The sequence below is a fragment of the Cygnus olor genome, chromosome 6 (assembly GCF_009769625.2).
Source record: "Cygnus olor isolate bCygOlo1 chromosome 6, bCygOlo1.pri.v2, whole genome shotgun sequence".
In the NCBI taxonomy this organism is placed as follows: Eukaryota; Metazoa; Chordata; class Aves; order Anseriformes; family Anatidae; genus Cygnus; species Cygnus olor.
Window position 1 is genome coordinate 36,347,157 of NC_049174.1, and position 22,500 is coordinate 36,369,656.

At 39.9% G+C, this 22,500-nt stretch overlaps 1 protein-coding gene across 50 annotated transcripts in view; it reads right to left on the minus strand.

Annotated features, from left to right (window-relative positions):
• The window catches only part of GTDC1 (glycosyltransferase like domain containing 1), a 183,149-nt gene that overhangs the window by 39,286 nt on the left and 121,363 nt on the right, over window positions 1-22,500 (minus strand). The gene's annotated exons all lie outside the window — the stretch shown is intronic.

Consider the following 22,500-nt stretch of genomic DNA (forward strand, 5'->3'; position numbering starts at 1 on the left):
AGAAAATCCTTCCAACAGCAGGACTCATCTGCACACAGCTATATTCAGGCCACTGAACTAATTTTTGTAATATATAAACTGTAACGTTTTAGGCAGATCAAGTTTCATTATTTGATTTAAAGTAGTAATGGATCAATGACAGTCCTGGCTCAGGAAACACTCACGTGAAGCTCCTCCATTCGAACATGACTCTTCTGAGTTAACATAAAGAGGACTACATGCACTGCCACCATGGGATCCTCACTCTAAATGTCTGCACCTCAAGCTAATTTACCCAAATATTATTTACTTACATGCTTTTCAGTGTGATTATGGTTCTTCCAGATAAGTAGAGACATTTAAATTTTGCGTTTCGTTGTAATTTCCAAATGTTTACACACTATAGCCTGTTTATTGAACTGTTTACTAAAGCGAACACTTGCTCCACTTTATCAACCTCCTCCACAGTTCTTCAGAGTTTTGCTACATCCCAGGAAGAGCTCATTTCTGGGCTGTGAACAAGCTGCTTCCACTGCTCTGTCAAAAACAAATATCCTTAAATGCTGGAATCATCCATCCTACCCTGCACTGGAGCACCTTTACACACAAGCAGACCCTTTTCCTTTGAAGTTACTACCAAAATACAAACACACACACACACACTATATGAGCTTTACCACAGTTGTACTTGACTAATTGCTCTGAGGACTTTTCTTTGAGACCCTTAAATCCCCTTTCCTAAATCAGAAAGCTGCGTAACTATTCCATGCAATGTGCACTCCTTGATTCAGGTTGCTGTCCCTTGGCATATTACTTCTGCGTTTATCTACACTAAGCTGCATTTTCAAGTCACTGACCAAATCACCTGTGAGATCCACCTTTCTCTCACTGCTCGCCGTTACTCAGTGGAGCTGCTCTGTAGATGCAATCAAACAGCTCAGTCATATTCAGTCATTTCACCCAAATCCACTACGTACGCTACAAACAAGACAAGATCCCAAATGAGCCTGAGTTGAACTATTCCCATCTCAGTGCATTAGACACCCTCAGACTCCCAAACTTTCAATTCTTTTGCAAAAAAAAAAGGTCTTGTGCACTCAAAACAGGCTATTGTTCCTAATAACGTTTAAGGTAGAATTTTATTAAATGTCTTTCATAAATTGAAATATGCATGAAACCTATAACCCTTTTGGAAGAGATAACGAGCATAAAGAGACGAATTCAGTGTGGCTGCCTGTATTCCTGTGTATCTGGCTACTCAGTATGTAGATGCTCTTAAAAGCTAAGTAAGCACTGGAGATTTCACCTCCACTTGGGAACCGAAGCTCACGTGGATCAGCACGGATCCCTCTGGCCATCACCAAGCACAGACCAGGCTCACGCTCTGAACTACGTTTTGTAGGGCTGATACAAGTTAGGTGACAGCAGGTGAAGCAGAAGTAGGTTAAGGCATTTGCCCTAAACCCCTAAGCTAAATGAAGAGTACCGGTTTACCGGATCAAATTTAACTAACAGATTTTGAAAAATCATTGCTGTAAGAAGAATTACTCGATTCGTTAAAGGTTGGATTTCCTAGGTATGCTGTATCTCTGTGTTTAACCTCCCAGCCAATCATCCCCTCCATGCACCACTCCTGTATCTGAACAGGTTTTTTCCTTAGTTTTCAGTCCTCATAAATCTGATCTGTCATGGCAGAGTTTCTAATAATATTAGATAAAACTTCACCGATTTCTCTCTGGAATACACTATTTAATATCCTTTATTTAAGACATGTGTGTGCAATCAATTCTTTTGTATTTACTTGTATTACACACACAGTATTCATCATCTTGACAATTTTAAAAAGTTTTAGAACACCATTTCACTTAACAGTTTAAAAAAAAAAAAGATTTATTTGATGGTTAACTTTGGAACAAGTTATCTGCATTAACTTCCATTGTTTTGGCATAAAGTAGTTCTGTATATTTTACTAACAACAGTGGAGACATGATAAAGGATGTAGGCAGAGAGCCATAAACTGCTCTTGCTGCAAGCCACAGTGTTCGTGTACAAGCATTAATTTTTTGGACTTTGATTGGAAGACATCTCTGCGTTCAGCCACTTGGATTTTACTAAATACAACAATGTATAAAATGTTGTACCTGAATATAACAATTTTAACTGCAGAAAGACCACTGTAAATCATATGTAGTATAAACTTGTCCACATGATTGGAATAATATAATGGATACCGTAGTCCCTAACCACTAGCTAATGTTCTTTATGACACTTAAATAAATGACCTGAAAATAAAATAGTAACAACATGAAGTCTTCTAAACCTGTTTATGTGCCTTTCCCAAAAGCATGCTAGACAAAGACAATGTATAGTTAACACATTTTTTGTGTTTACATTTTCTCCAGAGCATTTTTGCTTCAGCTATTCTCCTTTTCCTCTTCCAAATTTACATTAATTCTTCTTTTCTGTCACCTTCCAGCCAAAATCATCTCTCCATCCAGTACCTGCCCAGACCTTAATCAGTGATGAACATCAAGAGCGTGCAGGATTTCTACATCACCACCCAGCTCGGAATCTCAAAGCCTTCTATAATTTGGGGAGAAAAAAAAAAAGAAAAAAAGAAGGTGCTCCAGTGGTTTTTTTTGGAGCCATTATCTGCTCCCACAGAGATTATCGCTGTTTCTGAAATCTCTGTCCAAATTTCAGAAAATACAGACAGGCAGAGCTGGTGTGGGAGGCTGCTGGGTGTGGAGCAGATGTAGGCTTCAGAAGGAAGTTAGCGAGGTACAGCAGCGGAGAGGTAGCATTTACTTATCAGGAAAGATGAACCATTTTGCTCAACCCTAGTTACAACACGACCTAATCATGGAAGAAAAATGCCATCGGATTCTGTTTTCAATATGGGAGATGGATTTTACTTTCATTGTTAACCTTAGGTTGTGAAATCTCTTACATATGGAACTTTCCAAAAAAAAATTCACCAAAGCATACAAATATTAACACTTTGAACAGATTCTGCAAGGTACTTTCCTTTATATTTAAGCAATGTGGAAAATGTTTTACTTTTATGTATTATTCATACATTTAAACACCAACAGTTCAGAACAAACAGCGGAAGACTTAAATTTCTAATTTTAGTATCATGACTTTTATTTATTCAGATTCCTTAGAATTTCTGATACATTCAACAGAATTTAAAAACTTTACGAAGACTGTAAAAAGAGCAAGCCTTGAAAACTTTCACTTTTTGCATACTGGATTAGAAGTTTAGCTAAAAAGATGGCTCACAAATGAACTTACTAAAGTTCATAGATGATAAAAATTCCATACACTGAAAGTCAGAGCTTCAATCTAAATATTTGCCATTTTGAACAGCAGATTTTTTTCAACTCTCCAATCCATACATACAACACTAATTTTCTTTTCATTTATCCAATGAAACCCCACTGTGAGGAAACCTGTCCTTTTACTCAGAGCAGCCGTGCATTTCCCTTGGCTCTTTTTTAACACGTTGACACGTTACATCGTGCGTGTTAATTCGCAGCACTTTATCTGCCCCGATGAAAAAATACTTATAGGAATTGGTTTATTTTTGTGGCACTGAACTCCATTTAATTAAAAACAACAACAAGAAGAATGGAAGGGCAATGAAGTCACTGAGAGATGAACAGAAACCACATCAGAAGTCTAACTGGAGTGCTGGTTTAGGTTGGATGGACAAGTTTAGGGTGTTGAATGCTGGTTTCAGTAGTTGCTCTCAATAAGCAGGAATAGTTTGTAAGAATGGATATAAGCTAAAAAAAGAATTTTAATTCTCCAAAATTGGCAATTCTGTAACTTCATTCACATACGCAAGCGAAGTTAAAGATAGTTCTGGAAGTGCTGTGGAGGTTTTTCTTTTAATTAAATGGTAATGAAAAGGTTTAAAAATAATAAAAGCAGACAAGTGGAGACAAGCACTTCTGCAATTCTTGTGGCCTTCCAGAACATAAGCAAAACTGCTCTCCAAAAGCTAAATGAAAGAGGATTGCTTGCAATCCCAAATAGCCCCAATCAGATATGTTAGAAAACTTCCCCAGCTGCAAATCCATTTCGGAGCTGCCGTGCTTCCTTTGTCACTGATGCACAGTCACAGCATAACCTACAATTTAACAAACTCACTGTCTGAGAATTTCCTTTGTCTTTCTTTAAACATGATAACAACTGTCTCTCTGGTAACCGTAATATTTTTAGTTGAATTTATGTGGCCTCAAACACCACAGAGGTTCGTGCAGAGCTTATAGGAGGCTACTACCTGGAGTCCATTTGGCTTGTAATTGTTGCGATGGACGCTTGCTTTTGTCATTTGTTTTAACTGCAATAACTGGCAAATCCTACTTCTGCCCTTTCTTACTTTCTGCTTCCCTGATTTTATCCTGTCGCCATTCTGAATTTGTCCCCACAATTACTACAAATGAGTGCGAAACTACACAGCCATGCACACGTGTTAGTGGCCAAGCACTGTACAAACGCCACAGCTGCGTGGACATTTCTGAGCTTTCGGAAAAGTCAGAATGTTCTCCACACTGTATAAGGAAAAGTCAACGGTCATGAAAGCTGCTGTTTCATGGCCAAACTGGAACAGATAGCAACTACATTAGTATATACTTGGGTTTTATACTTTATGTTACAAATCACCTGATAGCAGTAAAACTCATTCGTTAGTATTTACCTACTTCTGAAAAGACTGCAACATTTTTTTAGGAGTTGGCCTTGAAGATCCTTGTGGGTTCCTTTGGACTTGGGATATTCGATGGCTTCTATGAAATGACAAAACTGGGACACCAGTCTTTGGGAATTTTTTCTTTGATTTTTTTTCCTCTATATAGACACTCACATTTTGCTCTGCAGTAAGAAAGAATTGTTGAGTGTGGGGTCAGGTGTCCCAGAGCTGTGTTACAGTTCAAAGCTAAAAGCTTGAAAGGAGATTCCCAATTTTTAGAGAATTTTATATTAAGGTTTGCTGAAGTTGCCACATACTTTCTGGGATCTAATTTCACTTTCTGATCTTCAGCAATGCTTGTAATTCTTCATTCAGAAGAGGAAGGAGATTACTTGTCAGCAGTAATCTCTAACACAGATAATGCCATATAAATATTAGGGGCTTATAAGCATGGACAAGGATTAGGAGTAAAGAGAACAGAAAGAAAACGGAACAGAGCCAAGATTAAACACTGGGAAGGACAAGGCAAAAGAAAATACAAGGTCTGTGGCTGAGCTTGTATTCCTGCAGCTGAACATGTATTTTCCTGGGTAGAATAAGTAGGGTTTATGTGGAGTGCAAGCAGCACCTCCCTGTTTGTGAGGTTCAAGGTACAGAAGTATGGAAATATCTGTGATGTGATCATTTCCTCATCATTATCTTCTCTCAACTGCCTTCTCCATGACACAAGAAATACAGAACAGACCCAGGGAACAGCTTCCAGCCTCCTCCTCACAGTCCATCCAGTTCCGGCAGGTTGCTCAGGGCTGCATCCAGTCAAGTTTTTGACTGTCATCAAGGCCAAAGATGAAGATTTCACGTTCAGACATTAACAACGTGGGAGAGAGCTAAAGCTGCCAGCAGCAGAACATCTTCCTTTGTAATGTTTGCATCCTGGCCAGAGAGAGAGAAAATGAGGTGTATAATCCATACAAGAGCGCAGACCAGGAGAGGTAAATCATGAGGTCTGACTTCCTTCTGACAAATCATCCAAAATTATTGCTGTTTTGGCAACAAATCAGCTGAATGCAACAGCCCTCGTTGCCCTGGTGGTGTACCTGGTTGGCAGCGGGCTGCGGAGCTGCTCTCAGAGAAGTGAGGCTGGGTCCAGGACAGCCAGTGGTGGCTCTTTGATTCATGTGGAGACGTGGTCCTTTGGAGTGGGGAAGGAAGGTGGGACAGGCAGGAGAGGAAAGATCTCGGCACAGTAGAAGAGAAAACAGCGTAATTCTCAGATCCCCCAAACCCTAACTTCATCCTATGCTTCTAAATGGTTTCTGAGCAAAATACCTCAGTACCTAGTACTCGTGTTTGACACTGCTGAGAAACTCCCCTTTTGCTTAGTATTTAAATTCAACATTCAACAACGTCTTAATTGCATTAGGTCAGCAAAACCAATCAGATGTTGATCACTCTGCACTTTAATACTGGAAGAGAGACTCTGGACCCACTGAAGTCACAGGCAAAACTCTCTCTGAGTTCGGGACAGACAAATTCGGCCCTAAACTTCTGAATTCGCGTCCTCAGTTCCCCGAAATCCTTTAAAACTAAACACGAGAACCTGTGCAGAGCTGTAATTTCTAAGCACACCATTCTCAACAAATGACGTGGTAATAATTTAAAAATTCCTCAGGAAGATGGCAATGGAATACAATACACATTTTATAACAGATAAAAATACCATTTTTTTTGCACAAGATACAAAAACAAGTTTTACTTCATTGTTTAGTTTGTTTGGTTTTTAAGTAATTTTCTTTTTAAGTAAGCATCGTGACTGTGTAGATCTGTTACATCGCCACTGCAAGGTGACAGATACACTTTTGGAGCCCTGAGTCACCTCAGTAACAAAAATTTCAAAGTGACAGAAATTTTGCAGTTCTGGACTTAAGTTCTGCTTCTGTAAAAGTTCAAAAGAATGAATTACACTATGGAAAAAAAAGTTAAGCTTCTGAGAATTGCAAGGTTTTTAAGGTTCTTTAGGATCCTAAAGGATTGGTCATGTTTATTACTGCTTGCTTAAATAGGAAAAAGAAAACAGCTCAGCTCCTGAGTGCTTATTTAGAAAATGCAAATTTCACATATAGCTCCAAACAATACACCATGTCTTCCTGCTAAACAGAACTCAAAATGGGTGTTTGAAAACTGATATCACACCTTAAATCATCTAGTCTTTTCTTTCCATTTTTTTTTTCTTTTTTTAATTTAAAATAATACCAGGATCCTATAGCATATAATTTCCTGTTTTGTGGCAATCCTTCTAATCAGGACATATAGAATGGATGTCCCCTTTAACCAGGCTGTTTTGCAAGATACGCAATGCAGAAGGGAGTGCTATCATAACACTTCAATAGTTAAGTGACTTTATGAGAAAAATACTTCCAAATGTTTCCTAAAACCTTCCAAACCGCACCAAAGAACATTATCGTAATATTATGTTTCCCTATGGCCTCCAATATTTAAGCTTGCTATTCTCGAAATGATACTTGGATGAAAAATATGAGTTTATGTAATGTATAAATTGTTCCTAAAAGAAAAGTTGCCTTTAAAATTACTCTGTATAGATGTCAAATATTTTGCATTTTCAATAGCCATTGCGTATTAATTGAACAAATAGTATTCCAGCGCTTTGGGCTGCACACTGATAGTCTGTATTTTAAAACTGAACAGTCACTTTGTGATCTTATTCATAGCAAATACTGAAAACAATAACTGTCCTAACTGATTACATATCAAGTTACGCTTAATAGATATCCATATTTCTTGCACAGTATACATAATCCATATAAACTGTATACCATATATCAATAACATATTCCAGTGAATCCAGCATCAAAGAGTTCGTTTATAGTAGGTTTTCATTTGACTCAGGGTTGTAATGTTCTGTGCAAGCATAAGCTAACCATTTCAGCGATTTTGCCAGCAAGCTGCTTTTTGGCAGATTATTGGCAGTACATATTGGCAACAAACTAGTGCAACTAAGCCCTTCTTATAACTTACAGGTAAATAATGATTTTAATAAATTTATGTAAAATGTTCCACTTGCTCACATCTGGTTTTGATAGTTCACTCAACTGTGCAAATGCAAACTTCTGTGCGTTTCTCAGGAAAACACATATTTCACCTTAATTGTTCAACACTTTCTCGGGTACCCTAAGAAATAAATAGGCAATGAAACCTACTTTCACTTGAAGGCTTAACTGAAGTAAACTTTATCTTAGAAGCTAACAAAATTAATTAAAAATAATTTTATGCACACAGAAACCTAAAACATTTTGTTATGAATACATTCGCTCACATCAGAAGAAAAACACAGGGCTATTGTACAGCTATCTCAGCCACGGGGCATTAAAATCATAAGGTCCAGTCACTTGCCTGTGACCCATGCGGTAAAACAAAGCCTGCATTTGAAAATGTGTTACTGTATTGGATATAATTGCACTTTTTTTGCACTACGACTAAAGTTTAAATGCATATGCATTTGTATCACAGCTAGGCTATGTGGTTTGCAGGAAGCCCTGAGTTTTAATCCCAATTTTGCCAGCGTCTCATTGTTCAAATACCAAAAGTCTCTCTCCATCTCTAGACCAAGAACAGCAGCAGCTTGCTGCTTTACAAAGGCTCTCTGCCTTAGGAAAATAAAGTTTTTGTCAGACAGCTCTACAAACATTATTACTACCAGTAGCAGTGTCATTAAAGGAAGAAATACAAGCCTTGGACTCCCTTTCTCTGGTGTAGGTCAGGATGCTGCTGATGCCCATTTAAGACAGGTGAGGTTCTGCCCTTGCAGACCCAGGGAGCAGAAAGTCCTGCTATCATCAGGGGCTCCGCAGGGAGCCTGCTCTGCCAAATTCCTGGAAAACGAACGTGGCCCTTCACCTGTGGCAATGAAGGCTGCAAAACAAGAAGTGGAACCTTTGGATGGAAATAGGAGAAAACTCTATCAGCACAAACAGCACTGTTACATTTCTAGGGTGTGAGCTGGCGGAGTGATGGGCACGCTGACATTACCTGCGTGAGGACAACAGGAACGACAGTGCCTACCCTGCGAGGAGGCAACGGCTTGTGAACAATAGCTTGAGCTAACATGGCCCTACAGCAGGACATGGCCATCCTGGACGTTACCGTATTAAATATGAACAAAAAAACCAACCAAAACAAGAAACAAAACAATGGAGATGTAAAGAGCTCAACCTCAACTGTTCAACCCAATGCTTGGCTTCTACATCTCTGAAAATTGTTCACATGGAGACACCCCAAAGGATCATGGAGAGGAGTCCTCTCACAATGCCAGTCTGAGGTTTCTACTGCAATAGGTCTATAGTGAAAGAAAGGCCAGCAAATGAGAATGTAAAGGCAAATGGCAAAATGAAAAGAAGTGCTCTTAATTAAGCCAAAGATAATTTTCTTCAGTTCTCTGCTCCTTCAATGTCCAAGCCATCACCTTGGATGCCGGTTCCTCTACTCCATGCTTTGCCTGCTGATAACCAACGCCAGCCAACCCCACGCTCCTCATGCCCTTCAACCCCGAGCGCCTGGCAGCTCCACATCCAGTCTGTGGGACATGTCACCATAATTAAGGGGAGCAACGTACTTCAAAAGGTTTTACATAGAGAACGTACACATCTATTCTGCTTGTGGATACGTTTCAAAGTTTTATTTAGTAATTATTTTAAATAGGGCCTGATGATTAAGCATTAGATTTTACTTGTGCCCAACACAGCTTAGAATTTGCTTGCAGTTTTTTAACATTTATTCATTTATGGGAGTCATCAGTTTAGGATTTTGTAAGGCTTGGCAACATGGTTAAAGCCCAGTGAATTCTTGCTGAGATCTATTGGACGAGCTGGTAAAACTCTCTGTTGCTATAGTGGACTTGCTTTTAATTTGATCTGTTTCAAGGATTCGGTATCCTTCCAGCACGTTATAAACCTAAGGGCATATATTTGTATTGTTTAAAGGCAGGAAATTCTGTGAACTGAAATGAGAACATATCCCTTTTGCCTTTATGGACTTTTGTTATTTTCTCTTCCTTTTGGGGCTTTGGAAACAAAACCAGTGAAAGCTGAAATTTTGAACAATAGCAAATTACTTTCAAGGAAAAAAAAAAGTAAAATACTAAGTATACTTTTATAGCTTTGCTCATACACTTTGTATATATGTAAATCAGACGTAGTCAGGCATCAGAGCAGGCCCTCTATTTGGAGCAGGCCCTTAAGACTGCAATAGGCTCATACTGTTTTTGTCATAAAATACCATGGACTTTGCTGTTTTACTTTATTATTATTCCTTTACTACCTTGTATTAACTTGTACCCCACTGACTTCATGACAGAGCAGATTTGTTTCATGGTAACCACAGAAGTAGGGCAATCACATTTTTACTGTGAGCAGAAAAAACTAATAATCTCTGTAACTCCTCCACTTTGAGTCCTTGTCCAAAGAGTCCCATGCCCTCCTGCAGCTGATGCAGGAGGTAGGTCTGGAAGCACAGCGTGCCAGGACTATTTACACCGTGCAGACATCTGAAACGAGAACCGCTGAGATGAACAGAGAGTCATGTTCCACTGAAATTACGAGTTGGACAGAGACGGCCTCTCAGACAATTACAGCAGCAAACTTTGTCCCAGTGGTTCTGTACTAATTAGCAGCGGGACTGGAGGCAGAGCAGCTGCATTAGCACGGATACCTGATCTCTGCAGGATGTATTATTCCCAGTTGGGCACTGCACGAAAATGTCCACACTGCTTTTGGTACTCAGACTAGCTTAGTTAGAACAGAGCAAGCATCCTTATTACACGCAATAAATTGTACCATACTATATTGTAAGAACACAGCTGAATTTTCTAGCACTGAACAAACTACCACACATCAGCTGAGCCAGGGTTGCGGCTCTCAGGAATATTCCTATCTGGTGGCAGCCTTCGGAGACCCAGCCAAAGCTGCAGCAAAGCTTCCTGCAGGAAGGCTCATGTGCGACAACCTCAACTGCAGCAGTTTCAGCAAGAGCCTAAACACTTACCCAGCACTCACCCAGCGGTGTTCCTTGCATACAGCGTGCAACGAGCTGACTGTTTCTATCTAATAAGCTTAATAGCTAAATATAAATTACAGTGGGATATAAGGCTTGAGAGAGACATTCGACACCCAAGATATTGCTTGGCCGCTGGATCTCTCCTAGCTAGTGTTTCTTCAGACTCGCTAATCCCTCTTCCTGGACAGCAGCAATTATGACATTGGTGAACTGCAGGACTTCGGTTTATTTGCTTTCATTTGGCACAGAGCTTCGTGCCCATCTCATCTACGCTTGGAGGTTACAACAACTGAAGCCGGGATCACCACGAGACACCATCAATCACCACAATAAACACAACACAGCTGTTTCTTTGCACTCAAAGCCTATGGCAGAGAAAAATCTTAATAAGAGATTTAAAAGAGCACGAAGAAGCAGCTTCACTTGAAGCAAGTGCTTGCAATAATGACTCCTAAAGAAATGCTACTGACTAACAACCCCAGGGAATAAATAGCTGAAAGGTATTCACATTCCTCTGTGGTTTATATGTCTTGTAGATCTCTACATAACAGCAAAGGGGATCTTTACCTACCTGTTTTAACACTTCTATGGTCCCCTGCAGATATGGGCAGTGATCCCCACCCCAGACACCCAGGGCACATTGCCTTCCTGCTGGAAAAAGGGGTTCTGAAACCTAGCACCCCTCGTAACTTCACTTACCCCAACTATTATTTATTCTTGGGGTCACTTAAATTAGTCTGCACTGAGAGACAGTATGGTTAACATTTTTGTCTAAATGGTCAAAGAACCGGTAATATCAGATTTTGAACTGCAGCAGCATACTAATGTTTACATCCCATATCCAACATACACATGCACGGCTCACAAGCCACTCAGTACAGGTTCTTGGATCTTCAGCAAATGCAATTAAAGATTCTCAGGACAAAAATTACAGCTAAACTCACGAACTACACAAAACATGTCTGACACTCCATTTAGCAAAAGTCATGCTAAATTAGAAGGCCCAGCTAAAAAAGCAGATGCTCCGCTTGCTAAGTTGTAGTTGCAGACAGAATTTTCTCTGCTAACATCAAAAGAACAAGGTGTTCATATAAATGGCATTTTATTTTGATCCTATTATTCTATATGAGCTAGAGGAGAGATCAAAGGAAAAAGTACCCAGGTTTCACTATTAACACTTAACATAGCTCCAGTCAGAAAATCCTTTCCAGATTGCTAGTGCAATTTAAAGCACAGCACATTTTTGTTGTTCTGTTGGGTAATATACCTGAAGGCACTGTTTTGATTCCCTGACCACCTTTTTCATTGTGGAAAATTGCTTCTGATATATGTATTTTCAATTTTTTTTTTTATTTTTTTTTTTATGATAGCAATCCCCAGCCTCCCCAGGCCTGGGGACTACAGGGTTTCGGGTCCTACCCGCTGTCAGAGGCAGGCAGGCTGTCCTGAAGTACCGACACCGCATTACCGACGGCGTACAATGGCCAGGAAATTCAATCCCGTCAACGTCAAACGCTGAAGGCTGGTGCAGCCCCTGCCGATGGCAGTTCCACTGGAAGCAAAGCATACCAGCTTCAGTTGAGTATGTAAACAAACCTAATGGCCCTTTAAAATATGTAAAAGTTCCTCCTGATAGCTGGCAAGAATAAATGCGCTTTAATATTTTGTATTGCTTGTAATGACATTATCCAGGAGTAGTGCTATTCGTTAATAGTTGTTGCCTCTCTTAGAGCCCAATGACACTGCATAAAGAACAAATAATTATATTTTGTGTTTCTTACAAAGCCGGAGTACACTAACAAATTTTAACATTCACGCTTTCTTTGAATATAAGTTTTGCATTGATGATTCAGTAACTTATGGTAAAAGTTTAGGAATATCACTTCCAGTGAATTCCCTTGGCCTACGGCGACTGCAGAAATCTGCTAATAAGCAGGTACGGCTTTTTGGACTACCTTCGGAAAAATCAGCAATCTAGCATTCATAAAAAAAAAAAAAGGAGGGCATATGTCCTTCTTCCCTGCCTCTCCTCCCCCTTCCTAGTCGCTATTAAAACATTCATGTTACAAAGTCGTTCCAAAGTTTATTGTAAATGCCAAAAAGTGGGCACTGATCCCACACGAGCTGGCTCGGTTATGGCCCACCATCTTGAACATATTCATTTTATCCAACTCAGTGCCAGGAGCTTTTTTTTTTTTTTTTTTTCTTTTTTTGACTTAACTTTTCCCTAATAACAGTAGATTGCGCATACACGAGGAGATAGCAAGTCGTGATTCTGGGAACTCGCACAGCGAACGCTAAACACATGCAGGTGAGTGGTGGCCTAGACTGAACATTACAATTATGGGTTAAACGAGACAAAATGTTTCATGCACAGTCAGAATATGTTCATATTACACATAGCAGCCAGCTGGCTATAAATCCAAGAAGTAAGCTGGAAATCTTTAGAGTTTAAATGGATGAATACAGATATAAGTGGAAGAACAGCGGTTTGTCGCCATATGAATGGCTTTTGACTGAAAAGAGTGGATCGCTTTTACGATGGTTTTCGAAAAGAGTAACCGCGTTGAGAAGAAATTAAGAGTAAGTGTGATGACTGGAATGTTCCACATATTTATGTTTTCTGTTCTGTTTTGAGACATTGAAGTCCTAGTCTGTGCCTCTGAACAATTATAATATGGCTTTAAATACAGGTGCTCTTAGTGAACTTTATATAATAAAGTTCTTTAGTAAGACCTCTGCAGCTGATGAGCCATAAACAGGATTACTCCATTAATTTATTTCAGATTCAAATTACAAGGAGATGAGCTGAAAGAAGCTATGAACCATTTTTCTTGCCTTATTTCCACCTCTAAGTGACGTATGCAGTCTTCTCTTCTCTAGGTCTATGGATCACTGAACCCACGGCCAGCACTCCTATCTGTGCACAAACCCACCAGACCACCTCGATGCTGCTAAACCAGCACCTTCCTGCCAACCCCAAAGGATGCAAGAGGCATGTCCGAGGTGTTTGTTCTACAGACACAAAAAATATCCTTTGAATTTTTCAATAATGGATGAACCTCAACGACTTTCTCGAACATTTCAGGCTCATACCAAGGTAAATGTTTGTTGTTTCTCCATCCAATGCAGATGTAACTCCTTCTTGAACCCAAAAGCAGAGCCCAGACTCTTGCAAGTGCCTCTTACCAAGCACACTTTAAAGATACAAAGGGAACTTCACATGGGTGAACTATGCTTATATTCATTTATGTCATATATACGTAACATAAAGACGTTAAAAAGAATATTTCTTGGTGGTTAAAAGTAGCTATAAGCTCATGGTTTTGGTGTACTCACAGTTGATGGAACCAGATGGAAACTGTAGGAAAACTGATAACAAGTTTGCTCCCCAAAACTTTTCTCCTGTGTCTCTGAACTGACTGAATGGGAACCGAGAGGGAAAGAACAAAGATTTGCTGTTCTTTACAGTCACGCAACGAAAGTGTAGGTTAAATACAGGAAGTATTTGCAGATTTCAGATATTTTGGAGACCTTTGTTGCTTTTTCCTTGCATTGAGATCTAATCTCAGCCCCAGCAAAGAGCTGGGCTTTCATGTTCTGCAGTCCTCCACTAATTGAAAACCCAACCCACTTTGACACATGCCAAAGCAGACTCAAGATGCAGATTTTAACTTCGGCTTTTTGTAGGCATTTATGCATGATAATGTATTAAGAAAAAAATGTTTCACCAAGAAAAGAGGCTTAAAATGATATTGCTGAATAAATTAATTTAAATACATTACAGTTTGTGTGTTCACAACAAAACATGCCTACAAACCAGAAAGATACAGCTGTAACTAAGAAGTTTGGACAGAAAACATTTCTGTCCCCTTGTGTTCGACATCAAATATGTCACAATAATGATCTTTAAGCCCCATGTATAAAAAACAGCAAGACCTTTTTTTAAAAAAAATCTGATACCAAGTATGTATATACTTCCAACTCACTGAAGTTATCATCAATAATCACTGGAATATTTTTAGGTCTTTCAGACAGAAGGGTCATGTTCTCCCTACAATTTTGAACAAGTAAGAAAATGTGCTTGCTTGTTGAGCTTCAATCAAACTTCAATTTTGGATTATTTGTCTGAAGTCAGAATTCTTAAAATAAGCACTTTTTTTATAGAACCAATTTCTGGAAAAAAACACCATCCCCAGTTGGAGGATAATCAGCTATTCAAATACAACTGGCTTTGATTTGGAGGTAAGGTACACGGTCATATACAAAAGGACTGTATGATTAATCCAAGAGGTGTTCTACCAGCACCCACATTAATAAATTTAAACACTAGGCTAACATTTTGTGTTATGCTGCTGTACTACCTTTGGTTCTCAGAAATTTATTTATTTTTTTACTTATATCAACGTTTCACCTTTGTACATCTTTCTCTGGTGTCTCTTACCCAGATATCCTCCCCTTCCTCTCCAAATCAAATGTCTCCTTACTTAAGGAAGCCCCTGCATCCTAGATATATTAGATATTCATATTTTACTGTGCTCTTCCTATGCATGCAGAAGGCATATTGCATCAGTCACGTGAAGTGCTGAGCACTTTCTTAACACACTGGCTAAAAAGGGGTTTGAGCACGCTCAGCATGTTGCAGAAGGGTTTTTAGCACGATGGGCAGCCCAAATACCAAATTTGCCAATAACAGCAATATTTGGCATTGCAAAAATTCCTGAATATGAACTGAAAAATACTTGGCTGCTAGATACTCAGAAGTATTACATGCAAAAACTGTGTTAGGGAAATCTCCAGCTCTCACAAGAGTGTTCAGATAATTTTTGATGGATCATCGGTACTTTTAAGTCCTTTCTGGAAGCACTCTTCTCCTTTCTGTTTATTGTCCTTTGTGAAGAAAATAGGAGATGAAACTCCAGTCTGGTGAGCGAGCACCAACAAGGGCTCTGCTCCCCCCATTGCCAGACAGGGAGCAACGTGCACAGTTCCCTGGCTGATGGCACTCTGGTATCACTTACCTGTAATGGGATCAGGTCCCTGTGCACCAGCACCACACAGACCATTAACGTGACCCATTTCATCAGGACTGTGTGGTTGGCATCACTGCACGGGATCATACAAGGCAGTAGGAACCACCATGGCCGGGCTCTGCAGTAAGTGACAGTCCTCACATTTCAACTCCTTTTTTTTCAGCTCATCATCATCATTCTTCATGCAAACTTTCGTTTTTTTTTCCCCTATATGCCTCTCCTCAAAATATTCCTTCACTTAACTTGTTCATAGCCCAGCAATGACTGATTAAAAAGATAAATCCTGCAATGTTAGACATCGAAGGTAAAATTGGTAATTATTTTGCACTGAAAGTCTGAAAACAACTTCAATCAGTACATACAGAAAGGTCTGCCTTTGTCTAGAAACATATTTCCTTAACAATTTTTGATCAATTTCCTTCAGTGAGAATGACCAACTTACAATTTTCGGTGTCTACGAGGACCTTATTTCATGAATTTGTATAAACGGCAGAAAAGTATATATAAGTGTTTAAAAAGCAGCCAGAAGTACATGCAACAGTCTTTGTGGAAATAGTGCAGTTAGATTTAAAATACCAAACACTCAAATTACTTCTGACATTTGGTCTGAGTTGCTTTAGAATTTGCACCTATGACCAATAAAAGAAAAAAAATGCTGGTTCTGAAGGAGACTGATTATTTCCTTTGCAATATGTTACCACAGAGCAGTTATTCTCTCTTTCTACCAGATCTGACAGCCATTCAAATGCGCTGGTTTTGCTGCACACTAAACCAGAAATATGATCTCTGCTTGGAAACTCCTCTCAAAAACATTTTCTTCTGTCAATTCTCCGTAACTGCATACAATAACAAGCGTGACTATTGAACTTTTAAAGTATCAATGTTCAGTCATCTTCCTGAGTTTACATATTGCAGCTGTAGGGTTCAAATCAGGAATCAGATTCTGAAAGACTCCGATCTCTCCCCATAGTTTAGATGCTTATCGTAACCTTTTGTGATATTTAATTGGCACTGCTTTCTCCTCCTTCGTTTCCAAATGGATGATTCACAGGCTCGGTCTTCCAGGAACCAACCACTTCAGCTATTCTCTGCACTTCCTTCAACTCTTCCTTAACCACAGCCAGCCCTCTGCTTGACCCCACCTTTAATACATGTACGACTGGAGAGCCTCAGCTAACACACACATTATGCCTTCTGAGAAAAGAATGACTAAGTGACACCCAAACCCCAGAATTATGACAGCAAGCTTTCCAACCCTTCCTGCAGCCACTGCCTCACTAGGCGGTTACAGGGAAGAAGAGTCACTGCTGAAGATGGAACTACCAGATTTCTTCACTTTGTTTCAATAATCATGTAAATTGCATTCTAGTGCTCTACACAGGATATTAATCACAGATTAATGCAAAACTCGACAGGTATAAACTAGATCAGCATCCCAGCAGTTCACTCAAAGAGAGAAACAGCTCACCAGCCGGACGTCCTTCTCCACCTACTACATTCTGACTTCTTCCCCCACCTCTTCTGTGATGCCTGCACATCTCGTGTCACCTCCCAGCTTCAACATACACACACAAAGTCTCAGTGGTGCTGAGGTCAGCTGGTACCACTTGCACTAACTAAGGTTATATACATGCATTCAACTACCTTCTTGAAAAAGCAACTTCTAGAATCACTGGGCCCACATTTCTATGAATTACTTTGAATACAATGCTGAGATAAATATAAATCAATGTATATAAATACATTATATATAAATACATTTATACATATATAAATACATACAGGCCGCCCAGGGAAGTGGTGGAGTCCCCATCCCTGGAGGTTATTTAAGAGATGTGGGGATGTGGCACTGAGGGACATGGTTTAGTGACGGGACTCACTCAAGTCAGGTTGGTGGTTGGACTTGAAGATCTTGAAGGTCTTTTCCAACCTAAATGATTCTGTGATCAGGAAACACTTTTTTACTATGCAGGTAACTGAGCACTGGTTGGGCTGAAATACTGTGGAGTCTCCATCCCTGGAGATATTCAAGAGCTGTCTGGACATGGCCCTGGGTAACCAGCTCTTGGAGGCCCTGCTTGAGCAGGGATGTTGGACAAGGTGACCTCCAGATGTCTCTTCCAACCTCAGTGGGAGGAGACACTGTCAAAAGCCAGGCTGAAGTCAAACTAAGTGACACCCACTGCTCTCCCCTCATTCACAAATCAGCCAGGTTGGTCAGACATGATTTACCCTTGAAAATTTGCTCCCCTTCAGGCGCCCCAAGGAATATGTTACAACAGGACTCACACCATGATGTTCCAGGGACCAAAGGGAGGCCGACCAACCTGCTGTTCTCAAGCTTGAACTGGATATCAGCCAGTTCTCTCAGGACTTTCAGAAGCATCTCTCTAGGTCCCATGGGTCTGTACGGGTCAAGTTCTCTCAAATCATCCTTTATTTGATCCTTATCTCTGCTGCAGTTTTCCTCCTTGAACCCTTCCACTAAGCACAAAGGCTTGGAAGACCTGGCTGGTGATAACTAAGACAAAAAGTCGTTGACTTCCTCAGCCTTACCTGCTTCAACTGCCACTAAGCCATCCACCCCATCCAGCATGCAGTCCATGGGCCCACGTTTTCAGATAATGGTAGAAACTATTTTTGCTGTCTTCATTTCCCAGAAAGACTGCCTCGATGTGTTCAACTTTTCCCTGATCATCCAAGCAGATGAGAAGCAGTGTTTAATTTTGTTACACACGCATCAGATGGTCAAATGAAGCGAGCATTAACAACCAAGGTTTGTGGGGAAAAAATATAGATTTTGTTTTAGAAGCAGAAAGAGGAGGCTGAAGAAAATGCCCACCTCTCAGAAGTCACTGAGCATCTGGACAGTGATAAATTCTACCTTCACTCGAGAAGAAACATAGAAAAGAGCTTCATATCATCTCAGATGCAGACTGAGGGTCACATCAGGACACAGAAGGAAGCAACAGATGACTGAGATGGCTATTTCAAAAAGGTCTGCAGTTCTCCAATGCTAAATTTATACTCAGATGCTTAGAGTGAAAAGTGTAACGACTTCCTCAGTTAAAATCATCAGGGGAAAAAAAAGCAATGAACAAATGGAAATCTGGAGTCTGGGAGTCAACATGAATATAAAATTTTCTGAATCAGCACACAAATGAACAGGGCTGAAGTATAACACAAGGAAAAAGCAGATGAGACCCAAAACAGAGCACCTGTAAATTACCATCTTATTCTTCCAGCAGCACCTGCCCTCAAACCACCTGTGACATAGGAGCCTGTCCAGAATATACCCAGGTAAGGGATTCCTAGACAACATAAGCTTCAAACAATGCCTTCTGTCAAACAGTTATCTCAACCACCCCACCCTCTGAGATGACATGCTTGTCATACACATCATTCATTGCTTCCGGATAAGACCACTGCATTACAAATCATCTTGGTGTAAAAAACATCTCCCGCTGAAACCCGTGATGCAGGCAGTGTGCAAGCAGCCGGCCCCCCTAGCATTAAATGCCGTGGTCACACCGCTCCTGCGCTCCTGCTCACCCTACCAACACGACACCGTCTGCAGCTTCTGGTACCTTACTCTCGGTGGACTGGTCTCATATAGGGGAAAACAACAATTCTCAGCATAGCTTTCCTTCAGAAGTAGTAGAACTGTTTATTTCAGAAGCTCGGACTTTATCTATGCATATCTACACATACACACATGGAGACTTCCTGAGCAGGAAATTCCTATGGTAACGACAACTTCCAACCTTAACATTTTCAGATCCTAATGCAAAACTATTTAAACTATTTACTGTTTTCTTATGAAATACTTTTTTAAAATGTGTTACCTTTTTTCCTACACGCTAAAGTCATTAGAAAAAAACAGCAAAAAAACCCACAGCTACTTCAGCGGCCTTGAACAGATCTTCATGGAGATGTGGGGAAACACCATGATGATAAAATAAAATCAGCAACAAGAAAAAGACAGTCTGTTTTCTGAAGTTGTTCAAGAGCAGAAAACAACAAGGCTGTGACTCCTAAGCTTTTAGCTCCATTCTGTCACAAATGGCAGAAACAACTCCTGGGTGTGCATCACTTTGAAGTGCCACCATTAAGCACCTCTGGCCTCCTGGCTATGCCAGACGCACGCATCCTCCTGGCTGCAGCTTTGTAATTTCCAGTGAATGCTGCTTTCAGCAGCCCCTTGACTCCTCTGCGCAAAATAGTTGGTTATTTTGCCCTGTTGCCAAGAACTGTGGTACCTGATCTGCTCTGTGGCTTCTTCCTTTTACTGTAGCACAACCAACAGCAACAATTAAAAAAATATTTTGTTTTACAGCGCAACTCACCAAAAAAATCCCGTCTTTTCTAAAAAATGTGTCTCCTAGGTGTAGTGTTTACAAGGAGTAACAGAATATGCTATTTTTAAAATTTGGGGAATGCAGCCCTTCCTTACTCAAAATAGTTCCCGAATTATTTGTCATTAGTTATCCATTACAATTCAGAACTTGTGTCTAACTTGGAATTTCAGACTTTAGTACATTTACTCTGAGTTTTATAGTACACTAAACTGTTTAATTGCTTTTTACAGGAAGTGATACAGAATTATTTGTAGATTCAGTAATGGAACCAGTGAGCCAACGATCTTCCATTTCCGAAGTTCCCCAGCTCCCGTGAAATAATAAAAATACATCAAGACAGCAGCGGAAAAGCAAGTGGACAGTTCTCTGCAGCGCCTCCATAATAAACAATATAACCGCGATACTTCACCAGAATGTTCAAAAAGTAAATTGAATGGCAGCGTGATTGCAGTGGTTCCAGTTATGTTAATTAGGCTGAATTCATGGTTCATTGATGCTGCAATTATGCTGCAAAGAAATGCTGCAAGCATGCTATCTCATCCTCCTGCAGCCTGCTGAGTGTGCTGCCATTATTCTTCTTGTGGCAAAAAGACTTTCTAAGGAGATATGGAGTAGGAGTCGCATTTATACTTACACCACAGCATTTATGAAGACGCACTTAGACAACTGCATTCGGATACTTTCTTCTCTCCCAGATTTAATAGGAAAAATAGCTCTCCAAATCCACTGGCCATTTTTTAAGCAGGCTTTACTCTGCCAATTTGCATACTAAGCATAGAAATTATAAGCCTTATTAGCCCCATTTCAAACGCGGGGGAAGGAAAAGTGGTGAAGAGAGTTGCCCAAAGTTACGTACCTCACCAGGGGGAAGAGAACCCTGACATTTCCTCCCTTCTTCTTTTACTGACATGTCCTGATTGACCACTGTGGGCTGGACATAATAAAGGAAAACTTCTGTGATAGATGGTTTAAACAAGGTAGACGTTTATTTCCAGTGTTTCCCTTTACCCAGGGCTCCAGCCAAAACTGGTGGGAAGGATGTCTTCGGGGACTCGTTCAACCATGCGAGGTTCTGCCAGGGCGTCAGAAATTTGATTTCTCAAATCTTCAGAAATTCAAATTACATCCAACTAAATCAAACAAATGATGACTTTATGATATGAGGAAGCAATCAAACCAACAATATTTTGAAATTTTGAACTTAAGATTCTTTAATATATTGATAGATTTAGTCCAGGAAAATTGAACGTAGTGCTTAATTCAGCAGTGTCAGACCTCCAGCATTATTCTCTATATGTTTCTTTAGTCTCCAACAATTTTTTGGTAATAGAAATTTTTGTAGCCTGTTCCCTGGCAGTAATAGGTGAAGAAGGCATTCATAATATCAAATGAATGAATAAATAAGTCACATCAGGTCTAAAGAATACTTAAATTTGTATACACCAGTCCCCTATATTTACATGCACATCCCACAATGGCCTCAGTGAGGCATTCTGTGAAATAAAGGACAAAAGGGCATTATATTCTCAAATTACTGAAAGAAGACACACAATGAGCTGAATATGCTGCAATGGAAGGGAAATACTTTAACATGGCAGCAACTCATTCTCTAAATGGCTAAGGTCTACTTGCCCTACAACACAAGTTTTTGAAGCTTTTCAGTTTTTTACTAGGTTGAAGAAGCAGGGACAGAGGAAGATAAGTTTTCAAGCAAGAAGTTGGTCTGTTTTTAAAGTACTGTTTGACATCAAAAACCAACCTCTTCGTAAAATGCATTTTCTGATGTTTTTATTCTCAGAGAAACACGATGTGGAATCAGGAGTCTAAACAGGAGCTGGCTCACTGCATACCTCTGAAGACCTAAGAGGCCTTAGAGCCTAAGTTCCAGGTTCAAAACTGACTTAGAAGTGTCATTAAAAACCAATGGTGATTAAGCGCCTAAAGTTTTAAAAATTTCGGCAGATCTTTAAAAAAAAATTGATACCAGCCACTTCAAAGCTGGCTCTCCGAACTCTGGGATGATTGAGTTTCCGTAACACAATTATGGCTGTAATGGAGCTGGATTGAAAGCTGGGTTCAGCTTTCAAACAATCCCCCTCCCCAAAATAGTTGCAGATGATGCTTATTTAGCTTTCTGATCCTCAGGTGACACAAGTATGAACAATATTAGCAAGATGTGCTTTAGGAAGGGAAGGCAATACTCTAACTAGAAACAAGGAGCTTTTCCACAGACGAATGGACATCCATAACAATTTAATCTAACAAGACATCAAGCTTACATGCCCATTTAAAAAACGATAATGGCACTTGTCTGCCAGGTTTGCTCCTCGATGCTTCATTCAATGACTATCCCTTTTTTTCC